The sequence below is a fragment of the Stegostoma tigrinum genome, chromosome 11, assembly GCF_030684315.1.
Source record: "Stegostoma tigrinum isolate sSteTig4 chromosome 11, sSteTig4.hap1, whole genome shotgun sequence".
NCBI lineage: Eukaryota > Metazoa > Chordata > Chondrichthyes > Orectolobiformes > Stegostomatidae > Stegostoma > Stegostoma tigrinum.
This window is the reverse complement of record NC_081364.1, coordinates 75600615-75627057: the sequence shown is the minus strand read 5'-3', so window position 1 is coordinate 75627057 and position 26443 is coordinate 75600615. Positions and strand designations below refer to the sequence as shown.

Genomic DNA, 26443 nt, shown 5'->3' with positions numbered 1-26443 from the left:
GTTCTATAATCCTATCACACGACTTAAACATTATTAACAATTCAATTCATTGCTCCATATGTGTTTTATAGCTTCCTTGAAATTGTGTTCAATTTTCGAGGTATTTTTCCGTTGGGAGTGGATTTAAATGTAATTGCAATGTAACCTGTTCCTCCGATTCGATCACGGCTGCTGGCACTGATGAAATCCTCACAAAACATCAATGGAAGGACTGCATCCACTGTATATCTGCCAATGTGGTATACTGCATCCACTGTACCCGGTGTGGCTACCTCGACATTGGGGAAACCAAGCGGAGGCTTGGGGACCGTTTTGCAGAACACCTCTGCTCAGTTCGCAACAAACAACTGCACCTCCCAGTCGCAAACCATTTCCACTCCCCCTCCCATTTTTTAGATGACATGTCCATCATGGGCCTCCTGCAGTGCCACAATGATGCCACCCGAAGATTGCAGGAACAGCAACTCATATTCCGCCTGGGAACCCTGCAGCCTAATGATATCAATGTGGGCTTCACCAGTTTCAAAATCTCCCCTTCCCCCACCGCATCCCAAAACCAGCCCAGTTCGTCCCCTCCCCCCACTGCACCACACAACCAGCCCAGCTCTTCCCCTCCACCCACTGCATCCCAAAACCAGTCCAACCTGTCTCTGCCTCCCTAACCTGTTCTTCCTCTCACCCCTCCCTTCCTCCCACCCCAAGCCGCACCCCCATCTACCTACTAACCTCATCCCACCTCCTTGACCTGTCTGTCTTCCCTGGACTGACCTATCCCCTCCCTACCTCCCCACCTATACTTGCTCCACCTATCTTCTTTTCTCTCCATCTTCAGTCCGCCTCCCCCTCTCTCCCTATTTATTCCAGAACTCTCACCCCATCCCCCTCTCTGATGAAGGGTCTAGGCCCGAAACGTCAGCTTTTGTGCTCCTGAGATGCTGCTTGGCCTGCTGTGTTCATCCAGCCTCACATTTTATTATCAATGGGAGGAAGGTGCGTGGAAGGTGGAAGACAGAAGGAGAACAGATATCATGTGGTCAGTTTAGTTATAGATTTCAATGTTCCTCCAGGCTGTAAAGTGACAAAGTGGTGAAAAAGAAAACAAAAAGAAAACAGAGAGAGATATGCAACCAGACAGCAGATGAGATAAAAAAACTTATTCAAAATGGAGAAATATTAGGCGGGGCTGATACCCTGCTAATGGAGATAGATTGTTTTCTGCCTTGTATGTCTGGGCATTATTATCGACATCTGATTAAAATATGAACTGGAGCAGAACAACAACTGTAATACACAGAAATAAAGTCAATTTGACAAGCGAGTCGCTAACCCTCCAACTCTGGCAACAACCTTGTCAATCCTCAGCCCTTTCACAACATCCTTCCTATAGCAGTGAGACAGGAACTGCACACCATTCAGTCATGACAGAATGGCACAATTCTGTTCGGATGCATTATGGTCTTATGATCTGAACACTCAGCAAAACCACCACAGTTTGAATTGGCATATTAAAATGGGGAAAGACATAGGAGCAAAGTAGTAGACTAATGGTCACTGTTTCCGGTCAATCTCTTCAGAATGAACATTTCCCATTCTGTCGAACATCCTCCCCTCTCATCCACAATCACAGCCTGCCTGGACTGGCAATAAGCATTATCTTCTTTTGTGATTACACTTGTCAGGCAGGAGCAGACTTGGCAGCAGAGCTGGGCTGTGAAGCAACAATCAACTTTATTGAGACAGAGTCAGGAGAAGGTGATCTGCTGTCAGGCAAACTGCAGTGATAAATGCAGACAACGATATACACTCAAACAGTTGTATTGTTCCTGTCAGTGGCTAAACAACAGTGTTAAAAGGACTTCTGGTAGTTTTTGCAGCCTTGATCTTCAAAGTGTCTGTCTTGGGCCTTCATCTTCTGATTCTGGCTGGTCTCCACTGCACAGACACTGATCTATTTTATCCTTGTTCTTATCTGATTAACTCCCCACTGTGCCCAGTCACAGTTCATATAAGCAACACTGACCTTAGTCAAACTCGTGATCTTCTGCATATTTATGCCTGTGCTGTTTTCCTCTTAACTCAGGGCTGCTACATCTATAATCCTTTATTTCACCAGCATTTCTCTATTCACTGACAAAAGAACTGCAAGAGCTTTCCTTAACTGTTACCTGCACAAAACAGTTTCAAATCTGACTTAAAGTCCCAGCATGTCTAACTTGGCATCTTTTTGAACTTTTACTTTTTATGTTTTGTTTATCTACTGTACTGCATGTCCATGAAGACCTCACCAACCTTTCCAGATGCACCATACAAAGCATCCTATCTGGGTGCATAATGGCCTGGTGCAACAACTGCTCAGCCCAAGGGCATAAGAAACTGCAGAAAGTTGTGTGCACAGCACAGATCATCACAGAAGCCAACCTCTTATCCATAGAATAACAAGGTGTAGAGCTGGATGAACACAGCAGGCCAAGCAGCATCATAGGAGCAGGAAAGCTGACATTTCGGGTCTTGATCCTTCTTCAGAAATGGGGGAGGGAAAGGGGGTTCTGAAATAAATAGGGAGAGAGGGGGAGGCGGATTGAAGATGGATAGAGGAGATGATAGGTGGAGAGGAGACAGGTCAAACAGGCGGGGATGGAGCCTGTAAAAGGTGAGTATAGGTGGGGAGAGAGGGAGGAGATAAGTCAGTCCAGGGAGGATGGACAGGGCAAGGGGGCAGGATGAGGTTAGGAGGTAGGAGATGGGGGTGGGGCTTGAGGTGGGAGGAGGGGATAGGTGGGAGGAAGGACAGGTTAGGGAGGCAGGGACGAGCTGGGCTGGTTTTGGGATGCAGTGGGGCTTGGGGAGATTTTGAAGCTGGTGAAGGCCACATTGATACGTTTTGGGCTGCAGGCTTCCCAAGCGGAATAGGAGTTGCCGTTCCTGCAACCTTCGGGTGGCATCGTTGTGGCACTGCGGGAGGCCCAGGATGGATATGTCGTCTGAGGAATGGGAGGGGGAGTTAAAATGGTTTGCAACTGGAAGGTGCAGTTGTTTCGTGCGAACCAAGCGTAGGTGTTCTGCAAAGCAGTCCCTAAGCCTCCGCTTGGTTTCCCCAATGTAGAGGAGGCCACAATGGCAACAGCCTCCTATCCATGGACTTCATTTACACTTCTCTTTGCCGCAGAAAGGCAGCCAACATCATCAATGACCCGTCCCATCTCGGTAATGCTCTCATCCAACTTCTTCCATTCGGCAGAAGATTGAAAACACCCATCAAGGGGTTCAAGAACAGCTTCTTCTCTGCCATTATTCGACTGATGAATGAACTCTGTAACTCCAAATAGTGTTGATCTTGCTTTGCACACCTCCTATGCAGGCATAACCTTGCATGCCTTGCTCTGTCTATGCACAGTTTGATCTGTAAATCACTGTTTGCTATGATCTGCCTGCACCGCTCTCAAAAACACTTCACTGTACTTCAGTACACGAGACAACATAAATCAAAATCAAAACATTCTAATGGTATTCGATGTTAGCTTTCAATAATCTTCAAAGTCAATGCTGAAACTCATCTTGTTGCTGACTTCATAAAATTGCAGGATGAAACCAGAGCAAGAGTGACCTAGCCCTCCAGATCTGAGTATGGATAAGGGTTAGAAGTGGTTCCAAAAAGGCATTTCAGGTGACTATTCAAAAAGGAAACTGAAAATTTTGTCAGGTGTCCCAAACCCCCGGCCTGTCCAAATTTGTACAGACGCACACTTACTCAATTCCAGTTTGTACTCCACATGCTGCCTATTGCTTTGACCTGGTGCTCCTGTAAGTTTCAGCAAAGGTGCAGACAGTCTTCTCAAATCTTTGCTCTCACCGCTCAGATGCTTTTGGTCTTCACTCAGAGTTTCAGGGCACCACATGGTCCTGGAAAAGACTCCCACTTCTCCTTGTGCAGGGGCAGACACAGTTATTGTGGGGCAAAGTGTTGTGATGGGAGATAGAGGTGGTATGTTAGGTGCTCCCTTGGTTTTGCAGTGAAAATAGTGAGAAGAGGAGAGCGTTTTGTGTGACATTCCTTGCTCCCTGTCTCCTCTTCTGTAGCAGCATCCCAACAATACCATGACTCTGAGGTAGAGGCGATTACTGACATTTTGCAAGCCCATCGATACCAATATTGATCAGCCTGATTAAGGCATCAGAAATCTTCTGTACCTTTGTGGTCATGACTTGTAATGGATTGAGTGCAGAGTAATGCCTTAAGCTCCATGCGACATCCGTACTCTCTAATGACAGTCTCTGAAACCTTTGCCATCATTAAGGCCATATGTGTTTTTTGCACTCCTGCAATTCCCCTTTCCAGATATTTTTCTGACCCACCCCACTTACAACACTCCAGGGTTGGAGCTGCTGACAACCCAAACTACGGAATTTCCTCCCTAAACCTCTCTCTTATTCTTTATGATACATCGTAAAATTGGTATCTTTAATCAATGTTTTGCTCATCTGTGAAGCACCTCGAACATAGAACGTAGAACAATGCAGCACAGAACAGACCTGTCGGCCCTCGATGTTGCGCCGACTTGTGAACTAATCTAAGCCCCTTGCCCTATTCTACCCCATCATTATCCATATGCTTATCCAAGGACCTTTTAAATGTCCCTAATGTGGCTGAGTTAACTGCACTGGCAGGCAGGGTGTTCCATGCCCTTACCACTCTCTGAGTAAAGAACCTGCCTCTGACATCTGTCTTAAATCTAACACCCCTCAATTTGTAGCTATGTACCCTTGTACAAGCGGAAGTCATCATTCTCGGAAAAAGGCTCTCACTGTCCACCCTATTTAATCCTCTGAACATCTTGTATGTCTCTATTAAATCCCCTCTTAGCTTCCTTCTCTCCAATGAGAGAACAGACCCAAGTCCCTCAGCCTTTCTTCATAGGGCCTACGCTCTAGACCAGGCAACATCCTGGTAAATTTCCTCTGCACCTTTTCCAATGCTTCCACATCCTTCCTGTAATGGGGCGACCAGAATTGCACGCAATATTCGAAACGAGGCCACACTAGCATTTTCTACAGTTGCAGCATGACATCATGGCTCCGGAACTCAGTCCCTCTACCAATAAAACCTAATACACCGTAAGCCTTCTTAACAGCACTATCAACCTGGGTGGCAACTTTCAGGGATCTTAGTACATGGGCACCAAGATCCCTCTGCACAGCCACACTACCAAGAATCTTTCCATTGATCCGGTATTCTGCCTTCCTATTATTCTTGCCAAAGTGAATCACCTCACATTTAATCCATATTAAACTCCATTTGCCACCTTCCAGCCCAATTCTGCAGTTATCCAAGTCTCCCTGCAACCCGCAACATTCTTCCACACTGTCCACCACTCCACTGACTTTAGTGTCATCTGCAAATTTACTAACCCATCCACCTATGCCTGCGTCCACGTCATTTATAAAAATGACAAACAGCAGTGGTCCCAAAACAAATCCTTGAGGCACACCACTAGTAACTGGACTCCAGGCTGAATATTTTCCATCAACCACCACTCATTGCCTTCTTACAGAACGTCAGTTTCTAATCCAAACTGCTAATTCTCCCTCAATCCCGTGTCTCTGTATTCTCTTCAATAGCCTACCATGTGGAACCTTATCAAAGGCTTTACTGAAGTCCATGTACACCACGTCAACTGTCCTTCCCTCATCCACATGCTTGGTCACCTTCTCAAAAAACTCAATGAGTTTTGGGAGTCACAACCTGCCCTTGACGAATCCATGCTGACTATCTCCAATCAAATTGCTGCTTGCTAGATGATAATAAATCCTATCTCTTATAATCCTTCCCAAAATGTTTCCTACAACAGATGTAAGGCTCACACGTCTATAATTACCTGGGTCAGCCCCACTGCCCTTCTTGAACAAGGGCACAACATTTGCAATCCTCCAGACCTCTGGTACTGAACCTGTAGATAATGAGGACTCAAAGATCAAGGCCAAAGACTCCGCCACCTCCTATCTGGCTTCCCAGACAATCCTCAGAAAAATCCCATCTGGCCCAGGGGATTTATCTACTTCACACCTTCTAGAATTGATCACACCTCCTCCTTACTAACCTTAATCCTTTCAATTCTAGTAGCCCGTAACTCAGTCACCTCCTCTACAATATTCTCCTGTTTCTCAGTGAAAACAGATGAGAAATAATCATTTCGCACCTCTCCAATCTCCACAGGGTCCACACACAACTTCCCACTTCTGTCTTTGACTGGCCCTATTCCTCCGAGACATCGTCTTATTCCTCACATACCTATAGAACGGTTTAGGGTTCTCCTTTATTCTACCTGCCAATGTCTGCTCATGTCCCTTCCTTGCTCTTCTTAACTCTCTCTTTAAATCCTTACTAGCTAATCTGTAACTCTCCATCACCTCATCTGAACCATCTTGTCTCATCGTCACATATGCCTCCCTCTTCTGCTTAACAAGAGATACAATTTCTTTCGTAAACCACAGTTCCCTTACCTTATCGCTTCCTCCCTGCCTGACAGGGACATACTTATTAAGGACAGCAATATCTGTTCCATAAACCAGCTCCACATTTCGATTGTCCCCATCCCTTGCATTTTGCTAACCCATTCTATGCCTCCTAAGTCTTGCCTAATCGCATTATAATTGCCCTTCCCCCATCTATAACTCTTGCCCTGTGGCATATTCCTAACCCTCTCCATTGCTACAGTAAACATAACCAAATTATGGTCACTCTGTCCAAAGTGCTCACCTACCACTAAATCAAACACCTGACCTGGTTCATTACCAAGTACCAGATCCAGTGTGGCCTCCCCTCTTGTCGGCCCTTCGACATACCAAGTCAGGAAACCCTCCTGCACACATTGGACAAAAACTGATGCATCCAACATACTCGAGTTATAGCATTTCCATTCAATGTTAGGGAAGTTAATATCTGCCATAATGACCACCCTGTTCTTTTCACTCCTGCCCAGAATCATTTTGCCAATCCACTCCTCCACATCCCTGGAACTTTGCAGGGGCCTATAAAAAACTCCCAGCAGTGTGACCTCTCCTCTCCTGTTTCTGATCTCAGCCCATGCCACCTCATCAAAAGTTCTTTCAGCCACCGTTGTACTGTCCTTGGCTAACAAAGCCACACCTCCCCCTCTTTTACCATCTTCCCTGACCTTAATGAAAGATCTAAACCCTGGAATTTGCAACATCCATTCCTGACCCTGCTCTATCCAAGTCTCTGAAACAGCCAAAACATCGAGGAAAATGACAGAGTAAAAGTTTCCATAAAATACAAGCTGTTTTGCCGTACATTAGGAGAATCAGGAATGGCCCATTTTTTCCCCATCTCGGGATGAACCCTTACCATCACTCACAGAGCTAATGAACAGCAGGAAAAATCTTCACCACTGACTACCTGCACTCACCTATCACCTTCCCACCTACCTTCCCCAGCCCCCACTCTGTTTATGTCTCAGCTCCCATCCCCCCCCCCGCCTCATTTCTGAAGAAGGGTCCTGAACCATCAACTTTCCTGCTCCTCTGATGGTGCCTGGCTCGCTGTGTTCCTCCAGCTTCACACTGTGTCATCTGTGACTCCAGCACCTGCAGTTATTCCTATCTCCCTGTGAGCGATGTCAGCTTTGGTTCAATAGGAGCACGGGGCGGGGCTTGGAGGACCCAATGGAAGCGGCCTATCCTCCAACCAATCAGAGCGAGTGAGATGTTTGTCTGTTTGAAAGTCACGTGATCGTCTTTGTCCGGAGACGCAATATCTCTGCGACTGAAGGTTAGCTGCTTGCCGAAAGTACAGTACGCGGGATAAAAAGGAAAGCTGCAAAAAAGGGAGGGAAATACTTTCGGTATTGACTGAGAGGCTTTAATAGCCGTTGATGCATTGTCAGAAAACAAATTTTAACATGCCGGCCCTGTGTTTTGCAGCAAACGGAAAAACTGCTGCGGACCTGAGGCTGCGATAGGCAGAGGTAATTGCCACCATCTTTATTAGGGGCAATGATCTTCGCGACTCATGCCGGATCGCCATATTTATAGGTGGCAACCTGCAGTGGAACGCAAGCGCAGCCTTTCTTGTTTGGGAGGGGGAGATTAAGACAAGAGAAATGTTTGTTTTTGTTTTTCTGGACTTATTTCCCAGACTGTGAGACACGGCGTGTATTTCCTGGGAAGGACTTTTGACACTGGCGGAGTACTGGCTTCAGGCAGTATAAATTGCTGCAAGTTATACGTTAGATATTTAATGGAGGAGAAATGCCGAAAACGCGTTCAGAACTGCATATTCAAAAACAAAGTTGCTGGAAAAGCTCAGTAGGTTTGGTAGCATCTGTGAAAGAAAAAAAAATAACGTTTCGGATCCGCTAACCCTTGCTTAGAACTTTATGTTACCTGTTGCACTCTCACTGTAGGAAGTCCTGCTTTAAATATTACGATCTATTAAAGCATATCCGTTTGCCCAGTATTCAGATGATTGGGATCAAATCACTGAAAGTGCTCTGAGTCCCCTTGTGCTCCCTGGTCAAATTTATTCATATCTGACTTCCTCAGTCTCTAATAATGGGTGTATTTTACCTCTGCATCTTTCTGTGTGGGGGAGCAGGGTGCTTTGAAGAGGAGGATTTATGCATAACTAACAGAAACCAAGAGAAATGTTTGCCTTTTCCAGACAATCTTGTGTTTTCTGGATTTCTGTCCAGGGCTGACCGTTATTTGTCTCTTGTGGATTTGTTTTCCAGGATATTTATTGAGAATAATTTGCAGACCAGGATCACAAAGCAAGTTCTCCATTAAGCGGAGTGATCAGGATCTGAGTATCATTGACACTTAACTGGGAAAGGGAAGAGGTTTAACCATTCTATGCGTGGGAGAATACTCCTGGTAAGTTTGTAACTTGAAAGCAGGATATTCAAATTTTTGGTTTGATCACCCCTGGGATAAGTGTTCAGTTCTATACCCTGCAGCTGAGAAAGGAGATATTGGCCTGAGAGGGGTAGATTTGTCCAAACAACACCTCGTCTCTTTGAAAGAACTGCCATATTTCGTCCCAATCGCCCACTTCATGATTTTAATCTATACATTTTTCATTCTTGAATACCTGCAAACTTCCTTTTAAAATTCCTTATGGGCACAAATTCCAGCACCCCTCCAGGTGGAATCTTCCATTTCCTGACAACTCCATTGATCCTGAAACTGCTGAAGTCTGTGTTGATTCCTGAGGGTTATAAATTACTGCATTTAATGTGAAGATGCTGTTCCCTGAGCTCCCATTGAGCTGCGTTGAAACAGTATGGGAGGCTGAGATCAGAGTGGGTGTGAGCAGACAATGAAAATGAAAAGGCTGCACTGTGAGTGCTGCTTGGCTAAATGAGAGTGCTTTGGAGTTGGGTGAAACAGAAAGTGAAACTGAAAGATTGAGTGTGATGCTCAGTCTCAGTTTGGGCAGTTCAGAAAGTCTCTCAGTCCTAATGGAAACAGTCAATTGATATTTGATACCGTAAAGAACTTTCTTACGGTTTTTAAAGTATGTATTAGCTTAAATAAAGTTAGGGGCTTTAGGTTTATAATAGTAATGTTTGAAATGAAGGGGGAGGACCTAGCTTAATTAAATTCTTTTTAAGGCAGAAGCTGGCTTAATCTGGAGAGAAGCCGTAACAGAAGACATCACATCTGTGGTGTGCTCCTCTTGCACAATAGAACATAGGCTCTTGATGTTGTGTCGACCTGTGAAACCACACTGAAGCCCATTTAACCTACACTATTCCATTATCATCCATATGTTTATCCAATGACCACTTAAATGCCCTGCAACTTGGCGAGTCTACTACTGTTGCAGGCAGGGCATTGCACGCCCTTATTACTCTGAGTAAAGAACCTATGTCTGACATCTGTACGATATCTATGACCCGTCAATCTAAAGCTATATCCCCTCGTGCTAGCCAGCTCCACCTGAGGAAAAAGGATCTCATTGTCCACCCTATCTAATCCTCATATCATCTTGTATGTCTCTATTAGGTCACCTCTGAACCTTCTCTTTAACGAAAACAGCCTAAAGTCCCTCAACCTTTCCTCATAAGACCTTCCCTCGATACCAGGCAACATTCTGGTAAATCTCCTGTGCACCCTTTCCAATGCTTGCACATCCTTCCTGCAATGCGGTGACGAGAACTCCAAGTGCGGCCGCACCAGAGTTTCGTACGGCTGCAATATGACCTCATGGTTCTGAAACTCAATCCCTCTATCAGTAAAAACGAACACATTGTACACCTTCTTAACAACCCTATCAACTTGTGGAAACTTTCAGGGATCTATGTACGTGGACACCGAGATCTCTTTGCTCATCCACACTACCAAGAATCTTACCGTTAGCCCAGTACTCTGTATTCCTGTTACTCCTTCCAACGTGAATCACCTCACAGTTTTCCGCATTAAACTCTGGGACATTACCAGTGTCCCTATTGGCTATTTGTGCAGAAAGTGTGTCCATCTGCAGCTACTGGTTAACTGCTTTTCAGAGCTTGAGCTGTGGGTGCAGTCAGTATGGAGCATCCATGGTAACTGAGAAGGTTGTGGTCGCATTCTCAACAGATTGGTCACGCAGCAGGTGAAGATTACACAGACAGCAAGGGAATGGGTGACCATCAGACCAGTAAAAGGCTCAGAAAGGAAGTGCTAGAGCCATCCACCTCAAATAGATATACTGTTTTGGGTACTGTTCGGGGGTAGGGGTGATGTTGGGGTGGCCACTTGGGAAGCAGCATCAGTCGGGTTCATGGCACTCGGAGTAACTCCGCTGCATAGAAGGGGAGGGAAACAATAAATATGACTGTAGAGACAGGGGATTCAATAGTAAGGGGTCGAGAGAGACATGAATCCAGGATGGTATGTTGCCTCCCTGGTGCCAGGATTAGCAATGACATGGAGCAGCTTCAGGACATTCTGGAGTGGGAGGATGAACATCCGATTGTACCAGTGACATAGGAAAACCAAGGGAGGAGGACCTGAAAGCTGAAGATAGGAAGTTAAGAGATACACTAAAATACGAGATCTCAAATGTAGTATTGTCAAGCTTACACCCAGTGCCACATTGTTGTCGGGAGAAGTTTGTGTTGTGTTCAGTTGTACGAGTGACCTTTATTCAGAGCTCTGTTACCGCATGTGTGGGAGATGTCAGAGTCCACTCCAAACCTGGCCTTCACATGAGGCCTAATCCCCCTCTTAAATACAGCTCAGATTGGAAGAGTGGACAGTGACACTCAAACTTTCCCTGGCTGATTGTGATATTTTTATTCCATTCGCTAGGTGTTATTTACATGCAATATTGTTGTCATTGTTAGCCACACACCCCAAATCAATATACCCAATCCAGTAAGCAAACCATTTTCCGAGGATGGTGACGGCAAGTACGAGGGGGCATAGCTTTAAATTGAGGGGTGAAAGATATAGGAAAGATGTCAGAGATAGTTTCTTTACTCAGAGAGTAGTCAGGGAATGGAACGCTTTGCCTGCAACGGTAGTAGATTTGCCAACTTTAGGTACATTTAAGTCGTCATTGGACAAGCATATGGACGTACATGGAATAGTGTAGGTTAGATGGGCTTGAGATCGGTATGACAGGTCGGCACAACATCGAGGGCCGAAGGGCCTGTACTGTGCTGTAATGTTCTATGTTCTATGTTCAAACAATCGTGGACTACACTATGTTCAGTCCTAAACCCTCCTATAATCTCTTGAGGTTAGCTAGAAAACTACTTTGTCTGTCTTTGGGACCTGGCAATGCTTTTGACAGTTACATCCCTCCTCAGACATTTGCCAGCCGCACCAAATTTTTTGCCAAAACCAAAATAGTAGTTTCTCACTAAGAGCTTTTCCAAATTCTCTACTAACTGTAATGTGGATTGTTAGGAATTGTGATTAAGTCTTTTAAACTCAACTCTGATATAAAGTAACTACAATTTTGTAATACAAATTGTGGAAAAATCCCTCTCTCACTTCAGTTTGAGATCAAACAGTGTTTCTGACTTGCTGCAGTTTACAATTCCAACGATTTGCATTCTGTAAATGATTTTTAAACTGAAGTTTCATTTTCTATTCTAAGCGCTTTCCATTATTACTTTCTTGTTTTAATAAAAAGCATCTATTCAAATTCCACCAAGGGTGAAATTCAGTCACTTTAGAGCTTTACCAAGTCATTAAACAGAACTTGTTGAGATTTCACAAAGAGCTAAGGCACTAACCATATCTTCATTTTGGATTTTGTAATCTATCTTTGTCACTCTTCCCTTGATCTTTGGATGTAAGAATTTATTCAAATTATCCATATCTACATTTCAATTGTTTTATCTCTCTGCAGCCCTGACTTCTCTCTTTATAAGAGATAATGGGAACTGCAGATGCTGGAGATTCCAAGATAATAAAATGTGAGGCTGGATGAACACAGCAGGCCAAGCAGCATCTCAGGAGCACAAAAGCTGACGTTTCGGGCCTAGACCCTTCATCAGAGAGGGGGATGGGGGGAGGGAACTGGAATAAATAGGGAGAGAGGGGGAGGCGGACCGAAGATGGAGAGTAAAGAAGATAGGTGGAGAGGGTGTAGGTGGGGAGGTAGGGAGGGGATAGGTCAGTCCAGGGAAGACGGACAGGTCAAGGAGGTGGGATGAGGTTAGTAGGTAGCTGGGGGTGCGGCTTGGGGTGGGAGGAAGGGATGGGTGAGAGGAAGAACCGGTTAGGGAGGCAGAGACAGGTTGGACTGGTTTTGGGATGCAGTGGGTGGGGGGGAAGAGCTGGGCTGGTTGTGTGGTGCAGTGGGGGGAGGGGATGAACTGGGCTGGTTTAGGGATGCAGTAGGGGAAGGGGAGATTTTGAAACTGGTGAAGTCCACATTGATACCATACGGCTGCAGGGTTCCCAGGCGGAATATGAGTTGCTGTTCCTGCAACCTTCGGGTGGCATCATTGTGGCAGTGCAGGAGGCCCATGATGGACATGTCATCAAGAGAATGGGAGGGGGAGTGGAAATGGTTCGCGACTGGGAGGTGCAGTTGTTTGTTGCGAACTGAGCGGAGGTGTTCTGCAAAGCGGTCCCCAAGCCTCCGCTTGGTTTCCCCAATGTAGAGAAAGCCGCACCGGGTACAGTGGATGCAGTATACCACATTGGCAGATGTGCAGGTGAACCTCTGCTTAATGTGGAATGTCATCTTGGGGCCTGGGATGGGGGTGAGGGAGGAGGTGTGGGGACAAGTGTAGCATTTCCTGCGGTTGCAGGGGAAGGTGCCGGGTGTGGTGGGGTTGGAGGGCAGTGTGGAGCGAACAAGGGAGTCACGGAGAGAGTGGTCTCTCCGGAAAGCAGACAGGGGTGGGGATGGAAAAATGTCTTGGGTGGTGGGGTCGGATTGTAAATGGCGGAAGTGTCGGAGGATAATGCGTTGTATCCGGAGGTTGGTAGGGTGGTGTGTGAGAACGAGGGGGATCCTCTTGGGGCGGTTGTGGCGGGGGCGGGGTGTGAGGGATGTGTCGCGGGAAATGCGGGAGACGCGGTCAAGGGCGTTCTCAATCACCGTGGGGGGGAAGTTGCGGTCCTTAAAGAACTTGGACATCTGGGATGTGCGGGAGTGGAATGTCTTATCGTGGGAGCAGATGCGGCGGAGGCGGAGGAATTGGGAATAGGGGATGGAATTTTTGCAGGAGGGTGGGTGGGAGGAGGTGTATTCTAGGTAGCTGTGGGAGTCGGTGGGCTTGAAATGGACATCAGTTACAAGCTGGTTGCCCGAGATGGAGACTGAGAGGTCCAGGAAGGTGAGGGATGTGCTGGAGATGGCCCAGGTGAACTGAAGGTTGGGGTGGAAGGTGTTGGTGAAGTGGATGAACTGTTCGAGCTCCTCTGGGGAGCAAGAGGCGGCGCCGATACAGTCATCAATGTACCGGAGGAAGAGGTGGGGTTTGGGGCCTGTGTAGGTGCGGAAGATGGACTGTTCCACGTAACCTACAAAGAGGCAGGCATAGCTGGGGCCCATGCGGGTGCCCATGGCCACCCCCTTAGTCTGTAGGAAGTGGGAGGAGTCAAAAGAGAAGTTGTTGAGTGTGAGGACGAGTTCCGCTAGGCGGATGAGAGTGTCCGTGGAGGGGGCCTGGTCGGGCCTGCGGGACAGGAAGAAGCGGCGGGCCTTGAGGCCATCTCCATGCGGAATGCAGGTGTACAGGGACTGGACGTCCATGGTGAATGTGAGGTGTTGGGGGCCAGGGAATTGGAAGTCCTGGAGGAGGTGGAGGGCGTGGGTGGTGTCACGGACATAGGTGGGGAGTACCTGGACCAAAGGGGAGAAAATGGAGTCCAGATAGGTGGAGATGAGTTCGGTGGAGCAGGAGCAGGCTGAGACGATGGGTCGACCAGGGCAGGCAGGTTTGTGGATTTTGGGAAGGAGATAGAAACGGGCCGTGCGGGGTTGGGGAACAATGAGGTTGGAGGCTGTGGGTGGGAGGTCCCCTGAGGTGATGAGGTCATGAATGGTGTTAGAGATGATGGTTTGGTGCTCGGGTGTGGGGTCATGATCGAGGAGGCGGTAGGAGGTGGTGTCGGAGAGTTGGCGTCTGGCCTCGGCGATGTAGAGGTCAGTGTGCCATACTACCACTGCGCCACCCTTGTCTGCGGGTTTGATGGTGAGGTTGGGGTTGGAGCGGAGGGAGCGGAGGGCTGCCCGTTCTGCGGGGGAGAGGTTGGAGTGGGTGAGAGGGGTGGAGAGGTTGAGGCGGTTGATGTCTCGACGGCAGTTGGAGATGAAGAGGTCGAGGGAGGGTAGGAGGCCTGGGGGTGGTGTCCAGGAGGAGGACTTGTGTTGGAAGCGGGTGAAGGGGTCAGTGGAAGGAGGGTTGGGTTCCCGGTTGAAGAAGTAGGCATGGAGGCAAAGACGGCGGAAAAACTGCTCTATGTCCGACCGTGACTGGTATTCGTTGATGTGTGGTTGTAGGGGGACAAAGGTGAGCCCCTTGCTCAGGACTGACCGTTCGTCCTCAGTCAGTGGGAGGTCTGGGGGGATGGTGAAGATTCGGCAGGGCTCAGTGTGGCTGTCTTCTCTGGGGTTGCAGGCTGTGGAGGTTGTGGGCGGAGCGATGATGTCGTCGGCCGTGGGCGGGGTTCCGTCGGCCGTGGGCGGGGTTCCGTCGGCCGTGGGAGTATCGGGGTGGGCGGCAGCAGCTGAGGTGAGGGTGGTGTGTGGGCTGTAGCACCTGGACGTGGAGGTGGTGACTGCAGCAGCGGTTCCGGAAGTTCTGTGGCCGGCGGAGGCGGATGTGACGTCATCGGTGGGGTCTCCGGCCGTGTCCTCATGGTCAATGGCGGCGGGTGCATGGTGGGGGAGGGGCAGGGACAGAGTCGGGATTTGGGAGGCGCAGGAATCCTCTTGTGGGTGGCAGGGGCCCGTGAGTTGGTTGTACTTACGATTTTTGGTGTCCAGTAAAGCTGAGTGGAACTGGGTGTTCAGTCTGTGGATCCTGCGGAGGATAAAAAACAGCAGGGGTCCTTTGCAGGTCTGGGAGAGGGAGGCTCTGAGCTGGGGCAGGCTGGATTGCAGTGCCTGGAGGTGCCGGCGCATGGCTGCGAGTGTCTGTTTCCCCACCCACTGCATCCCAAAACCAGTCCAACCTGTCTCTGCCTCCCTAACCGGTTCTTCCTCTCACCCATCCCTTCCTCCCACCCCAAGCCGCACCCCCAGCTACCTACTAACCTCATCCCACCTCCTTGACCTGTCCGTCTTCCCTGGACTGACCTATCCCCTCCCTACCTCCCCACCTACACCCTCTCCACCTATCTTCTTTACTCTCCATCTTCGGTCCGCCTCCCCCTCTCTCCCTATTTATTCCAGTTCCCTCCCCCCATCCTCCTCTCTGATGAAGGGTCTAGGCCCGAAACGTCAGCTTTTGTGCTCCTGAGATGCTGCTTGGCCTGCTGTGTTCATCCAGCCTCACATTTTATTATCTTGGAATCTCCAGCATCTGCAGTTCCCATTATCTCTCTCCTCTCCACCTATCTTCTTTTCTCTCCATCTTCGGTCCGCATCCCCCTCCCTCCCTATTTATTTCAGAACCCTCACCCCATCCCCCTCTCTGATGAAGGGTCTAGGCCCGAAACGTCAGCTTTTGTGCTCCTGAGATGCTGCTTGGCCTGCTGTGTTCATCCAGCCTCACATTTTATCTTCTCTCTTTATAACCTTTCTTTGCCCCTTCCTATGTTGTTGGTCTTTTCGAGGTTGTGTTTACACCATTTATTGCTTTGCCTTCCATAATGATACAGTGAGCTGCTTTTATTGCTGACAAACATTTGCTCAAGGAATTCAGCTAACCCTTTCACGTTAATTGGTTGTTTGCATTCCTGATTACAATAACCTAAACAGTTCAGAATGCTGTAGGATCAGACTTTTGCTTCTACTTTTTATTAAGTAACAAACTTGTGATTGTGGCTGAACCAGGCCTTTAAAAACTGCCTCTTGTTAAAATGCTTATGTGTTTTGAACTGTCTGTTTACAGAAACCCAAGTAAATTCCCTAATGTTCCTTCTCAACGGGACTCTTTTATACCCCCGCAGGACCTTTCGTGATCTAATCCCGTAACAGTGTGAGCTGCTACAATGCACGTGCTAGTAAAAGCATAAGAGGACAGATGAGATGAGTGCATGGCTGGAGCTATAACTTAAAAGGTTTGGATTCCTGAGGCATTGAGACTGTTTGTTTGTTTCTGGGGAAGGTGGGACATGCACAAGCTTGAACAATTGTCCTGGGCAGAGCTGGGACAGATGTTCTTGTTGATGCTTTTGCTAGTTCCACTGGTGAGGATTTAAACTCGTATGACAGGGGAATGGGAAACAAAGTATACCTTTAGCAGTAAAAGACTCAAATCAGCAAATGGGACGTGAAATTAGTTCATGATGTTGTCGGTGGCTGAAAGATTAAAAGAAAGAAGGATTAATCAAGATCAAATCGCTTTTCATACATCAGTCCTGTGATCCCAGGAATTGGTCTGGTGAACCTTCTTTACGATCATTCAGTAGCCAGACCATCCTTCCTCTGGAAAGGAGAACAAAGGTGCACACGACTCCAGGTGTGGTCTCACCAAGGCCCTTATAGAAAGATATCCCTCTTCCTGTACTCAAATCCTCTCACAATGAAGGCCCAAATATCATTTGCATTCTTCACGACTTGCTGCTGCCTGTTTTCTAAAAGAGAACAGGAGAGAAACACGGAACGAAATGGGGTCAGACACTGGGGTAACATTGTTGAACACACTGTCCCCATTGTATCGGTGCTGGCCATCAAGCACCGATTGAAGCTAGGCCCTTTTTCTGGCACTCGGTGTGTAACCTGTATTATGGTGCAATGGATGATCATCTCAACACTTCTTTAAGATTGCCGTTGTTGCTGCATCTATCACCATTTCAGATGCTGCCAGATCTGCTGTGTATCTCCATCTTTTTCTGTTTTTATTTCAGATTTCAGGTATTTTGCTGCATCTTAGTCCTTCAGAAGCATCAAAGGGTATGGGGAGAAAACAGGAATTGGATTCATTTTCAGATGAATAAAATGCCTGCCCTTCATGTCTGTCCAAACTCTATCTCTTTGTAGTTTTGGGCAAACACTGACTGTTTCCCTTCCCTGAAGGACATTTAATGAACCAGTTCAGTTTTACTGATAATCCAGCAGTGCCCCTCAGTGTTGGATCCACAATTGACAGATTAATTTCTGAGTTTCACAATCTTTGTGTGTATTCTTCTGGTTTCTCTCTCTCTACTTTTCTGTTTGAAATTGTGATTGTGTTCAGAGAAATCAAACAAAACCACACCCAGATCTGACACTCAATCTGTTTGTCATAACCTAATTATCTCAGGATTTTGAACATTGAAGGAAGAAGCACTGTTCACACCAGGGAGAAATGCGTATTGTTTGTGTGTCGAAGAGTCTGTGAAGATTCATCTGAAATGTCCAAACACCAGCGCAGTCACACTGGGGAGAGACTGTGGAAATGTGGGGATTGTGGGAAGGGATTTATTTACCCATCCCAGCTGGAAATGCACCAACGCAGTCACACTGGGGAGAAACCATTCATTTGCTCTGATTGTGGGCTGGGATTTACTCAGTCAAACAACCTGCTGATACACCAGCGAGTTCACAGTGGGGAGAGACCGTTTGCCTGCTCTGTGTGTGGGAAAGGATTTGCGCAGACATCTCACCTGCTGAAACACCAGTGAATTCACACAGGAGAGAGGCCATTCACTTGCTCTGTATGTGGGGAAAGAATTTGCTTTGTCATCCAGCCTGTTGACACATCAGCGAATTCACAATGGGGACAGAATGTTCACCTGCTCTATGTGTGGGAAAGGATTCATTTCGTCAACTAACCTGCTGAGACACCAGCAAGTTCACACTGGAGAGAAATCGTTTACCTGTTCTGTGTGTGGGAAAGAATTCACTCAGTCATCCTCTCTGCTGGAACACCAGCAAGTTCACGCTGGGAAAAGACCGTTCATCTGTTCTGAATGTGGGAAAGGATTCACTCGCAATTCCAAACTATTGGTACATCAGCGAGTTCACACTGGAGAGAAACCTTTCACCTGTTCTGTGTGGGAAGGGATTTACTCACTCATCCAACCTGCTGACACATCAGCGACTTCATACTGGAGAGAGACCATTCACCTGTTGGGAGTGCGGAAAAGCATTCACTCAGACAGTTCACCTGCTGATACACCAGCGAGTTCACACTGGAGAGAAACCGTTCACCTGTTCCAGGCGTGGGAAGGGATTTACTCAGTCAACCAACCTGCTGAGACACCAGCGAGTTCACTATGGGAACAGACCATTCACTTGTTCTATGTGTGGAAAGGGATTCACTCAATCATGCAAACTGTTAACACACCAGCAAGTTCACCACAACCACATTTGAAGGATTTTGCTCTTAAATCAAGGAATGAACTTTGATCTTTGGGCTGTTTGTACTTGTGTCACTAGTCCCTGCTCAAAACTTGACCTTCTCTTGGGAAATAAGGTAGGGCAGGTGACTGAAGGGTTAGTGGGGAAAATATTTTGGGGCCTATGATCATAGTTCTATTAGTTTTAAAATATTTATGGAGAATGATAGACTTGGTCTAAAAGTTAAAGTTTTAAATGGGACGAAGGCCAACTTTGACACGATTATACCCCTTCAAAGCACAGTAAGATCGCCTATGTGTTGGAATGCATGAGATGGGTGAGATGCAAAACAAGTGTTTTACATCAGTATTTACTGTGGAAAAGGATATGAAAGCTAGAGACCTTAGAGAAATGAATGTGTATCTTGAAAAGTTCCATATTATAGAGGAGGTGGTGCTGGATGCCTTACAGAGCATAAAGGTGGATAAATCCCCTGGACCTCTTCAGGTGTACTGTCGAACTTTGCGGGAAGTTAGGCTTGCGATTGGGCCCCTTGCTCAGATATTTGCACCATTGACAGTTATAGGTGAGCTGTTAGACTGGAGGTTGCCTAATGTGGTGCCATTGTTTAAGAAAGGTGGTAACATAAAACCAGGGAACAATAAACTTTTGGTGAGCCTGACGTCAGTTGTGGGTAAGTTGTTGGAGGGAATTCTGAGGGATAGGATTTACATGTATTTGGAAAGCGTGGACTGAATGGGGATAGTCAACATGGCTTTGTCCGTAGGAAATTATGTCTTACTAACTTGAGTGTTTTTTTTGAAGAAGTTACAAAGAAGATTGATGGCAGAGCGGTGGATATTTTCGATATGGATTTCAGTAAGTAAAATTCCGCATGGTAGACTGATTAACAAGGTTAGACCCCATGGAATCCAAGGAGAGCTGGCCATTTGGAAAGGCCTTTGACCCACAGTGTGCTGCAAGGATTGGTACTTCGTAACTATAACTCCTACATTCACGTCCAAATCATCTTTATAAGTGACAGAAAGGAGTGGACCCATCTCTGATCAGCGGCACACCACTGGTCACAGGCCTCCAGTCTACAAAGCAACCCTCCACCAGCACTCCGTCTTCGACCTTCAAGTCAGATCTGCATCCAAATGACTGGTTCTCTCTGTATTCCATGTGATCTGACCTTGCTAATCAGTCATGAGGAACCTTGTCAAACGCCTTAGTGACATCCATATACAACACATCCACTGCTTTGCCCTGATCAATCCTCTTTGTTCCTTCTTCAAAAAAAAATCAAGTTAGTGAGACATGATTTCTCACACACACAGCCATGTTGACTATCCCTAATCAGTCCTTCCCTTTCCAAATATTTCAAGTACTATCCCTCAGGATTCCCTGCAACGACTTGCCCACCACTAATATCAGGCTCACTGGCCTATAGTTCCCTGGCTTTTCCTTACCATCTTTCTTGAATAGTGGCACCATATTAGCCAACTTCTGATCCCTCATCTGTGGCCATCGATGATACAAATATCTCAGCAAGGGGCCCAGCAATCACTTGCCCAGCTTCCCTCCGAGTTCTCGGATACACCTGATCAGGTCCCAGGAATTTATCCACTTTTATGCGTTTTAAGCCGTTCAGCGTCACTACCTCTGAAATGTGGCTAATTTTCACGATGTTGCTATTTATTTCCCCACAGTCTATATCTTCCATATCCTTTTCTGTAGTAAATACTGATGCATAATACTTGTTTTATTATATTCCCCATTTCTTGCAATTCCACACATAGGCGGCATTGCTGCTTTTTAAGGGGCCCGATTCTCTCCCTAGTTATCCTTTTGTTCTTAATCTATTTGTAGGATCCCTCTGGATTTTCCTTCATGCTATTTGCCTAAGTTACCTCATGTCCCCTTTTTGCCCTCCTAATTTCCCTCTTAAGTATACCAATGTCATTATACTCTTAAGGATTCACTCAATCTCTGCTGTCTATACCTGACATGTCCGTCCTTCCTTCCTTCTTTTTTCTTGACCAAAACCTTGATTTCTGTGGTCATCCAGAATTCCCTGCACCTACCAGCCTTATCCTTCACCCGAACAGGAACATACTGTCCCTGACTCTCGTTTTATCTTTTTGTTTGAAGGCTTCCCACTTCTGAACCTTTTCCGTTTTACCTGCAAATATCTGCCCCAATCAACTTTTGAAAGCTCTTGTGTAATACCATTAAAACTGGCCTTTCTCCAATATAGAACTTTAAATTTCAAACCCGGTCTACTCTTTTCCATCACTATTTTAAAACTAGTAGAATTATGGTCTCTGGCCCCAAAGCCCTCCCCCACTGATACCCTAGTCACCTGTCCTGCTTTATTTGCCAAGAGCAGGTCAAGTTTTGCACTTTCTCTAGTCGGTACATCACATACTGAATCAGAACATTTTCCTGCACACTCTCAGCAAATTTCTCTCCATTCAATCCTCTAACACCATGGAATTCCCAATCTGTTTGAAAAGCTAAAATCCATTCCATAACCACCCTGTTATTCTTACAGATAACTGAGATCTTCTTTCAAAATTGCTTGTCAGATTCCTGCTGACTATTGGGAGGCCTACAGTATAATCCCAATAAGGTGATCATCCCTTTCTTATTTCTCAGTTCCACCCAAATAACTTCCCTGGATGTGTTCTCAGAGATATCCTGCCTAAGTAAAGCCATAATGTTATCCTTGCTCAAAAATGCCACTTTTCACTCCTCTCTTGCTTTGCTTCCCCTCCCGCTTTGACTTTCTATCCTCTCTATAGGATCTATATCTTAGAACATTAAGCTGGCAGCCCTGTCCATCCTTGAGCCTTGTCTCTGGAATTGCAATGATAACCCAGTTCCATGTTTCCAACCTTGCCCGGAGTTCATCTGCCTTACCTGCTACGCCTCTGGCATTGAAATAAATGGTGTTTAATTTATTTGTCCTTTTGCATGAATGTCAATAACAAATAACACACTGCCCTCCAACCCCACCACACATTTTTCCATCCCCACCCCTGTCTGCTTTCCGGAGAGACCACTCTCTCCGTGACTCCCTTGTTCGCTCCACACTGCCCTCCAACTCCACCACACCCGGCACCGTCCCCTGCAACCGCAGGAAATGCTACACTTGCCCCCACACCTCCTCCCTCACCCCTATCCCAGGCCCCAAGATGACATTCCACATTAAGCAGAGGTTCACCTGCACATCTGCCAATGTGGTATACTGCATCCACTGTACCCGGTGCGGCTTCCTCTACATTGGGGAAACCAAGCGGAGGCTTGGGGACCGCTTTGCAGAACACCTCCGCTCAGTTCACAACAAACAACTGCACCTCCCAGTCGCAAACCATTTCCACTCCCCCTCCCATTCTCTAGATGACATGTCCATCATGGGCCTCCTGCACTGCCACAATGATGCCACCCGAAGGTTGCAGGAACAGCAACTCATATTCCGCCTGGGAACCCTGCAGCCATATGGTATCAATGTGGACTTCACCAGTTTCAAAATCTCCCCTTCCCCTACTGCATCCCTAAACCAGCCCAGTTTTCCCCTCCCCCCTCTGCACCACACAACCAGCCCAGCTCTTCCCCCCCCCCACCCACTGCATCCCAAAACCAGTCCAACCTGTCTCTGCCTCCCTGACCTGTTCTTCCTCTCACCCATCCCTTCCTCCCACCCCAAGCCGCACCCTCATCTACCTACTAACCTCATTCCACCTCCTTGACCTGTCCGTCTTCCCTGGACTGACCTATCCCCTCCCTACCTCCCCACCTATACTCTCTCCACCTATCTTCTTTACTCTCCATCTTCGGTCCGCCTCCCCCTCTCTCCCTATTTATTACAGTTCCCTCTCCCCATCCCCCTCTCTGATGAAGGGTCTAGGCCCGAAACGTCAGCTTTTGTGCTCCTGAGATGCTGCTTGGCCTGCTGTGTTCATCCAGCCTCACATTTTATTATCTATGTAACTGTAGGGTAGGTTTTGAAAATGATGACGTTTTATTGCTGTATATCAACACATTCACACTGGGTAAAGACAATCCACCTGCACACTGTGTGAAAAGGGATTTCCAAGTTCATTAGGACTGGTTTTCATAGAATTCAGAGTATTCCTTCAGTATGGAAACAGGCCCTTTGGCCCAAGAATTCCACAGAAAACCTCAGAGCATCCCACCCAGACACATGTCCTGGTAACCCACCTAATCTACACATCCCTGAACACTCTGGGCAATTTAGCTTGGCCAATCCACCTAACCAGCACATAGGAGAAAACCAGAGCACCCGGAGGAAACCCACGCAGCCACAGGGAGAACACGCCAACAACCACACACTCAGTTGCCCAAGGGTGGAATCAAATCTGGGTCCCTGGCATTGTGAGGCAGCAGTGCTAACTGCTGAGCCACTGTGGTTAACCACCAATGAGTTCCCAAGAACATGTAGGAATTTTTGTTGTTGCTCCTATTATCTGTATCCACGTCATGTTATCTGGGCTTGTTTCTCATGATGTTTGAAAACACCACGTATCTGGTTACCTAGTTGGGAGAAACAACAATATAAGTTAACCTTTTATTAAAACTACTGTGCATTGAGTCTTCATCTCAAAAGCAGACTAGTTTATTTTGAAAGGCTGTCCATCTCCCCTAACTCCTCCATCCTCACCTCCAACATGTGCGAGGAACCTGTGGTTTTTATTTTTCACTCAATGACAGTCAGTACACTTCATATGAGCAATTGGGAACAGGGTCATCCCATAATGCTTGAAACTTAGTGTACTAATGGTACACTATTACAATAATAACCATTACACTTCTTTTCTGAACCTTTTTCAAGTTTTACAACACCCTTCCTTTAGCAGGAAGACTAGAATTACACACAGCAGTTACACCTAAACTGGAATTGGACCTGCATCCTTGTGGGAGGTGGGGGTGTGTTTCGAGTACTGTTGAGGGCCTTGTAAATAACTTAGCAGTGGGCTGAAATCCAGAGAGAATGTTCAAAATAATAAGAAGGGCCAAAAAGAGAAGAAACGAGAGTCTGGAAGGCCTTGTCACAGGCCAGTTTAAGGTATAAGAGAGTTTAAGGGTGAATGGTATTTAATGCTTGGAGTCAGATGAATAAGGCAGATGATTCGAGGATACAAATTAATGGGGTCATAAAGACATTGCTGTCACTTGGACATGGTTAGCAGCTCAGTATTCCAGGATTCAGGGCCGTCAAGGAGGAGGAGATATTGTTATTTTGTTTAGGGAATCTGTTACAGCAATAAGGAGGGGTGGCATCTCTGAAAACTCCACAAATAAATAAGGAGGCAAATTTTGAGAAAGTGTAAAAGTAGCAGGATTGTGGTAACAGGAGCTTTCAACTTCCTCAACATTAATGTAGTCATCATAGTGTGAAGGATTTATCAGAATTTTAAAAATACATCCAGGACAGCATTTTTTCAGCCACTAAGTAGACGTAACAAGGAAGGAGAAGGTCCTGGACTTAACTTTAGGTTACAAATTTGAGCAAGTGGTTGAAGTTTCAGTGGGATGGCATTTTGCAGGCAGTTATTATAACTTTTCAATTCAGGATTTGTATGGAAAAGGACAAGGATGGGTCTGAAGTCCCAACCTGATGCTGAAGTTATGAAGAAAGTAAATGGAATTTTGGCCTTAATTGCGAGGTGTTGGTGTTTGAGGATAAGGACATCTTGTAACAACTGTATTGGATGTTGGTAAAGCCATACTGGTATATTATTTACAGTTTTGGTGCTCGTGTTTAAGAAAGGATATGCTGGCGTTGAATGCAGTGCAAAGAGATTCGCTAAGCTGATTCATGGGATGAAAGAATTAGCCTGTCAAGAATAGCTGGAGGAAGGGAATTTGCAGAGGGGAAATGCCAAATAATTAAGCAGGTGGTGCCCAGTATTGGGCTCGTATTCACAACCCTGCACTTAAGCAGCGTATGTTCTAACAACTGAGCTAACTTGGCCTCCCACAGTCAGTGTTCAAATCCTGCTTTATAAGGTGACAAATGGGTTTTTCACTGACTCCACTGCAGTCCAAGGAAGTAAAAGGTAATTGCTTTAGAAAATCTCAAGGTTCCAATGTATTCTTCTCATTCCCATTGCAATCCATTTTCAGTACTTGCTCCATGATTTAACATTCAAAATTAATTTCGTGATGTTGTTTCCCTCATCTTTAAGCAGTCACTCGGTCAAATGGTGAATAAATCTGTCTCAATAAACCAATTCTTTTCAACTACAGTCCAAGAAATGTTCATTTATTTGCTGAGTCTCACACAACATGTTCTTTGTTCTATGTGTCAACAACTTTTGCCAATTCTCATGTGATGGACTACATTTTCAGACATTGGTTAAAAAGATTCTAAGGACCAGAGGTTTCTGGTGCAGTTGTATGACTTCCTAATAAGTGGTACAAAGAAATAAACAAGCTTAAAAGATGAGGAAGGAAATGTATTTTTAAGTGAAGACTGTTCAGTTACTGTATGCTTGTTTCTTAAAATGGATGATTGAAGTCTTCACAACGCAATATTTAAACAGACACCAAGACCTTGTGAGCAAGTATTTAAGGCATTTGACACATTGGACAATTTGTGTTTCTAAATGAAATCTCTCTCCAAAAAAAGTGCTGGATAAATTCAGTGGGGCTCTCAGATAGTTATTATAGCTGATTCAGGATTGGTACGGAAAAGAACAGAAATGGGTCTGAAGTCCTATGCCGGTGCTGCAAATGATAAAGAAAGGAAATAGAATTTTAGCTTTAATTGCTACATAATTGTTAAAAATTGTAACAACTATGTAGGATGTTAGTGAAGCCATTCCTGTGGAGAGAGAGAGAGAAATAGTTCTAAGATCTTGAAACTAACATGACTTCACTTGTCTCAGACATTGCCAGACCTACTATGTTTCCATAACACTTTCTGTTAAGAAAATAAGTTATGGCTGTTTGAGAAGGGAAAAGCTTGAGAGGTGACCTGAGAGAAATTGGAGACTTTGTAGATTTGAGGCAAAATTGGTGTTGAGCTTGGGAACCCATTAGAGATTTAAGAAATAGTAATGCAGTCTCGAGGCCTCTCCTGCTCCATGACTAAAATTTGGGGCAGCAACATTATCATCGAAGACAATAAGGATGGCCACGACTTGTCAGTTACTGTGGCTGAACATTCTAAGGAGCTGAATTAAGACTCCAGTCTTTTCATTGATGTGGGTTTGAATCTCACTGCTGCGACTGTCTGTTGAGCAAGTGGCATTTTGTTCTCCACAGGATTTTGCTGTGTGTAAGAAAAGAGGAGACAATACACATATAATTTGCTGCATGATGAAAAAAAAATACTTGAAGTTCTATTAAAGTTTTTTTTTCAAGGAGCTACACAGACATGTTTGAGTGTACTGGAGGCATAGAAACAAAATAGGTACAACAGGGATGAGGAAGAACAGTGGGAGAGAGGGAGGGGAAAACCTACATTACCTCATCCTCAGTATTTATCCAGAACAGCATTCGGTCAGATTAACT

The 26443-nt window shown here is 46.1% G+C and overlaps 1 long non-coding RNA gene across 1 annotated transcript; it reads left to right on the top strand.

The window, feature by feature from the left end:
- The first annotated feature begins 7940 nt into the window (after positions 1 to 7940).
- On the top strand, positions 7941 to 16970 carry LOC132210228 (uncharacterized). The gene is made up of 3 exons (XR_009446458.1): positions 7941 to 7982; positions 8748 to 8889; positions 16585 to 16970. It is a non-coding gene; the product is annotated as an uncharacterized LOC132210228 (long non-coding RNA).
- Positions 16971 to 26443: the final 9473 nt, after the last annotated feature.